Consider the following 6,616-nt stretch of genomic DNA (forward strand, 5'->3'; position numbering starts at 1 on the left):
AAACAAACAATATTGAAGTTAAACAATTCTGCATATGAAATGTGGTAAGACTAATTTGGGCTTGCATGGAGTTTTCTGAGTATTTCAGAATCAAATAAGGATTGTTCAAAAGTATAAATGGGGAAAAAATACTTAGGATGATTGACAAAGCAGTACAGAAGTATACACAGACAAAACAAGGAGTAAAAAGTGTAAATGTGTAAAATCCCTCAATGGGTAATAAGCTTGGAAATGATAGCCTAAATTAAAACAATAGGCAGAATATATAAAAGCTTTAGAAGGCATGGCAAAATGAAGTAATATCTTGAGCCTCATGGAGGAAATCTGATATTAACAGATAACATATCAGAGGCAGAAATGTCCCAGGTTTTTTCACTTCCTTTTTCACAAAAAGGTTAGTAGTGATCAGATGATTCGTAAGATTGCTGTTAACAACAAAGGGATGTGAACATAGGCCAGAATAGAATACAAATAAATCAAAGAATATTTAGGTATTCAGGAAAGTTATATATATTCAAGTCACAAGGCTTGAGAAAATTTATCGTAGAGCAAATCCATCTTTGAATTGTTAGTGATTATCTTCTAGACTTCATAGAGAATAGATGAAATCTGAAAGGGATGGAGAAGGATAAATATTGATCTTAACTTTAGGAAAAGAAAAAACAAACACCTGAGGAATTAGAGATCAGTAAACATAACTTTATCTTTGCAGAATGATGCTGAAGTAAATGATTAAATAATCAATTTATAAGCTCCTAAAAACAAAGAAGTAGCTTTAAGCATCCACTATCCATTTCTTGAAGCAAAAGGTTTTCAATGGCCAACCTGTTTGTCTTTACTGGCTGTCTCTCCCTCAGTAAACAGAGTAGAAGCACAGGCCAAACTGTGATGAAACTGAGAAATGTCTTTGGGACAGTCACTCTCAGGAGAAAAAGCTATGTCTGGTGTTTTCGTTCTGGCTGAACACAGCTGACTTGCAGGTAAAAGAGTCAGGTTTAACATAATTATCACTAGGTTGCATCACACTGTAAGACCATATTTGGTGGGAACAAGGTAAGGTTGCACTACACATAATTCTAGTCAGTGTTTTCATGAGCAATATTAATAGCAGAAAAGCTCTTCAGATTTATAGATAATAGAGCTGAGGCGAGCTGCAAACACTTTGGAGTGTAGGTTTAGAATTCAAAATTATTTTGATAAATTGGTGAAATGGGCTCAGATCAGTACAACAAAATTCAATAACAGCACCTGTGAAGTACTGCAGGAAACTCAAGTGCATACATATAACAAGTGCCTAGATAGCTAAACTGCAAAAAAGGATCTGAGGTATATAAAGGCTTTAAAACTGGATACAAGTCAACAGTGTGCTCCCCATGCAAAAAAGGGTTGTATTATTAAGAATTTAGCATATAAGAAATAGAAGGTAGCCATCCTGCTGTCCAAGGCACTAGAGTGGCAGGCACTGAAGTCCAGTTTTCAGCAGCAAACTTTCAGGAAGATACAAGTAAGTAAAAGAACAAGGTACTTTTAAGTTGAAAAAATCAAAAGGAAAGTCAAGATCCAATCTGTCATTGCTACTCCATGGTCTGTCACAATCTTCATACCTCAGCTGACTCATCCTGAGTAGGTCTTTTCCTTGACAGCTGGTTAAAAAAAAAATCTAGACTGAATTCTTTCATATTACCAGCAAAATAATAGCTGGGGAAATTAAAACTAAAACAGCCTACTTCTCCACCTAAATCCTGATTTCTTACAGCATTTCTTAATAATTCTGTGACTGTAGTATGTAAATTAATCTGCCTTTGAAAAAGTGCAGCTAGACATTCCTGACTAGATTTAGTTCAGTGCATGACTTATTCACTGATACATTTATGAGCATAAATTGATCTGCCACTTTTAGGACCAGATACTTGATAATATGCATAATCCTTAAAATATGCAAGATACAGATAAAAATACAGTCTGTTATCAGGAAGCTATTCTAAATCAGCTCTAAAATCATATCAGTTTAAATCATACTTCTCAGCTGATTTCTGCTTTTTTAGTGCTACCTCGCTCCCAGAGCACCATAAACAAGGGATACATTCTCACAGAAGAAACTTAGCTCATTTGTGGCACTTGAGTAAAGTGAAGTTTCTTACAAGACTTCAGGTAGATGGCAATAACAGTTAGATTTTATCAGTTGGCTCAGTAAGTAGAGAATTTCAGCTGGAAGGTCATACACCCTTGTTTACATTGGAAGATGAAGCTGGAAGAATGGTATCCATCACCTCACCCTGTATGCCACGCACTACATGAGGCGCTGAACCTTTATTTAAGTGCAGAGAATGCCAAAAGAATGTCAATTTCTTTTCCAGGTAAAAATGAAATAAATGTTTCAAATTTTTCAGCCCAAACACCACTAAATATAGACAACCTGCAAAGCTGGCTGCTCAGTCAGATATAGGAGTGTGTTTTCAGAGACTTTAGAGTAAGCTTGTACTTCCTCCTCCATTTCAGTTTTCCATTGCTGGAGACAGCATTTCCACATTTCATAGCATATTTCCATTGCAGACAAGTATTATTTCTACTTTTAAAATTATTTTTTTAATATATTCTCTCCTAACATCTGACTAGGACAGAGTGATGACCCACTAAAGCTCATGAATAAGAACTAGAATGTTTCTCAGGAGTTTTAGCATTGCATCTTTTTCTACTATTTTTTTCTACTTTGGGCTGCACTTTGACATGACAGTACAAGGTCTTAATTACTTGCTAAGGATTCACAGATAGATGGATAGATAAATAGAGAGAGAAAAGCAGTAAGGTAATTGCTTCTAATGGAAGGGGTGGGAGTGGTGGCAGAGAAGGCAGAGATTACAAATGCTCCTAAATCACACTGTTTCTTTTCTTATATCAGGGCTTGTTCTATTTATAGTCACCAATGGAGAAAGACCTACAGTTTAAGGAATTTTAAACACATCATCACAATGAAGGAATGAGAAAGATCTCAGAGAAATGCACAGTTATCAGCTTCCAAGTTAAGCCCAGAGTAAAAGGAAGTCAGGAGAAATGAGGCCAGATTCAGCAGATCAAGGGCTGTGAGGGTGCTGCATGAGCAAAACCTGGGTTCAGCCAGTAAGGAGGCTGTGTGGTTTCTTAGCAGGCATAAAGAGAGCACAGGTGTGCATTATGCATATTATGAGATGTATGCAACACACACAGCACTCATACAAACACATGCAGCACAACTGCCTCGTCCTGCTCCCACTTCTGACTGAGCAGAATGGAATACCAATAGTGAAAGAGTTCATACACCTCTCTATCTCAGACAGAAGGGGGGAGAGAGTGAGAGGAGGGAAGAGATATTCATGCTTGCCATGGTCCCTGCAGCCAACCCTGCTGTGCTTTGACCCTCCGTGTTCCTTTCACCTTCATGGACCATCTTTAACTGCACAGCTTGGCAAGGACAAGGTAGTCAGTGACTGTATATTACATTCAGAGAGGGGAAGGAGGTAGTTAATTATCCAGGAGAGAAGCCTATTCAGGATTGTAAGGGAAATCTACAGAAAACTGAGGCAAATCCTGAAATTGTAGGAAAGGGTTCTTCAATAACCCTCTAAGAAAACAAATGAATATGTAGGGACTTGGTTTGGTTCTGAAAAATGTATCTCACTGAGCACAGCTAGAGAATCATAGAAAAGAATGTTTAGTGTTGAAAAGGACCTAAAAGGTCACCAAATTCCAACTCCACTGCCATAAGCAGAGATATGTTCTATCAGTAGACCAGATTGTTCTAAGCCCAGTCCTTGAACACTTCCATGGATGGAACATCCACAGACTCTCTGGGAAATCTGTTCCTGTGTCACACCACCCTCACAGTAAAAGTTTTCTGCCTCATATCTAAAAAATATCTAATAAAACATTGTCAAAACACACAGGGGGCAGAAGCTCAAACTAGTGTTTGTAAGTCATATAAGTCACTTACTCATCACATATTTGATTCAGATTGGCAAAACAACTTCAGGTAAAGTAAAATTTTTCAACCTTGCAAAGAAACCAAAAGGCTGTGATATCTGTACTACAGAGGAGACGTGCTACAGTTCATAACAAAGAAAGCCTGCTAGATGTTTGTCAATATATGCATGCCTCATGCCATGGCCCTTCACAAAATTTTTTATGTAATGGAAGAAAAGGAATGCACAAGAGGAAGACAAGCAAAAGGAAGGAGTAATAGAAATGGACGTTTTGAGCAACAGAATAGGGAAAAGATGTCAAGTCCATTTTGTCAGACACTTTCCCAATACTAATCTTCCCTGCACTAAGATACCCCTTTTTTTCCTAGTTAGATTCCTTATGAAAACACCATTGAAAGATTTATTTAAACAATTGTGCGCTCTCCATCCTTGGAGATTTTTTAAATTAATCTGGATGAAGCCCTGAATAACCTGGTCTGATCTCAGCATGCTTTGCATCAGAGGTTGCACTAAAGACCTCCTGAAGTTTCTTTCAGCCTGAATTTTTCTGTGATTCTGCAATCCTAAGAAACTTTGTACATCAAAAAGTTAATTTGCATATCTGAAAGCAGTCAAGGCAGTGGGCATGTTCTGATGAGTTTGTAAACATGTCATATCTGCAGATGTCTTTCTGCAGGCTATCAGTTTCAACTGCAGATAAAGGCATGGCATAGAAGTTTGGGGTGGTTTTACCTCAAAAACTTTTGAGTTCAAACCAAGCATTCCATTGAGCTTGAACCCAAATCATCTTAGAATGTCATTTTGTGACATCTGTCAGTATAAATGTCATCAAACTATGACACAAGAAGAGGGTGAGTTTCAGGGAGGAGTCATCCACTCAGAGGAGCTGTCAGCCTCTTTAGCCTGCAGGGATGAGACAACAGATCTTGGAATCGTACCAGTAGTTCCTTTCTTGACAATTGTCTGCTCTAAGCAGACTCTTGATGTTCTTGGTTTTTATATGTTGCCATAACAGAGTTACTGCAGGATGAAGTTCACATTATTCTTTTTTAAATTCATTGTGACTTTCTGACATGGATTTTTCTGTCAGCAAAACCCGCTTTCCCTTTTCCTAGCTGTGTGAAGGGTATAATTGATAACTGATGAGAATTATGGCTCTGCCAAGGAGCTTTGCATTGGCAAAATGATGTGAAGGTGGAACTGTCACCCCTCGTGGTTCCCTGTTTCATTTAATGGATAGAAAGGAATGATCACAATAATGGTTCTGAAACAGTGCATACAATCAGCTGGTAAACACCAACTGGAGATGTGCTGGGAAGCACAGAATCAACCCAGAAACATTATTAAAAACAATTAACAATTAACAAAAATTAAAAGTTGTAAACATCTCATTTCACCTGAATAAAACTCAAATGTAGTTTAAACCCTCTTTCCACTGTCCCTGTTTAATTTGGTTAACTGCCTGTAAGCAGTTCATATTTTCATTTCAAGTTCTTTCACCCCTACCTTAAAATTTTCTATACATACAGAAAATGCAAAGAAGAGAATGCAAAAGATACAAAATAATGCAAGAATTGGGAGAACAATTGCTGGAAAAAAAGACGTCCCTTTCATAAACTGAGTGTTAAAAGTGTTGACATGAACAGCAAGAAAGCTTAACCATGAACAAGATTGTGATTTCCATTCAGGCGAGTAACTGGTGCCCTTTAGAAGCAGTCATTCATAGCACTGGGGGAAATTCTCACTACGCTGAGCATGCAGCAACTGGTGGGATGTTCAAATGTCATGCTTGCTCTGTGAGGGCAGGAAACTATTGAAGAGTAAATTCATTCAAAGGGAAATAGTGTTAAGCAGGGTTTTATAGGTGTGGGAGATTTGTCCTGAGAACAAGGTTGTTCTTTCCATTTAAGTTATGCCCATGACAATTAAGACCTATGAAACATTTTTTACTGTATGGCAGACAGGCATGAACCAAGAAAAGATAAAAATACTACCTTACCTGAAAAGTCATATGAAAATTTGTATAAACTTTTCAGTGTAATCTTAGTTGCCATCTCAGCAAGGTGGTTATAGCAGTAAAGCATTTTCTCATTATGGCATGGAATGTTATTATGGTGTAAACACTCATGTTTGTATATCAATGATTCTTATTTCTCTTCCTATTATTATGCTCTTCCTGAGCATATTATATATTTTTACACATCATATATTACTACAGTTTGGTTTTCAAAAACAAATACAGAATAGAGATCTAAAAATATTAGAACACCTACACATTGAACACTAAATACAGGTGGATATTAATCATGAGTCTATTTTCTGCACTGTTTTCTGGACCCTTTGTATGCTAATGTCCAATCATGATGCACTGCACATTTCTCAAATACTGTGAAATTAAACAACTTCTCACCTTTCTGGAAGCTAATCTTCAGCTAATGTAAAATTTGTGTTTAATAAAAGAGGATAAAATAATGACACATACTTTGTTTTTTGCTCAGATGTGCTAATTGCTAATACCTTTCACTAGTATTTTCCATTTCAAACATATATTAGATTACATTGTTAATTCTCTCTTGTAGACTGAGGAGATTAAACATTGCAGGGGTGAATGAACCCACTTTGAGCCTCATTTCTTATGGTTCCATGAAGGATAGATTAAC

Source organism: Passer domesticus, chromosome 5 (genome assembly GCF_036417665.1).
Source record: "Passer domesticus isolate bPasDom1 chromosome 5, bPasDom1.hap1, whole genome shotgun sequence".
Taxonomy (NCBI): Eukaryota; Metazoa; Chordata; class Aves; order Passeriformes; family Passeridae; genus Passer; species Passer domesticus.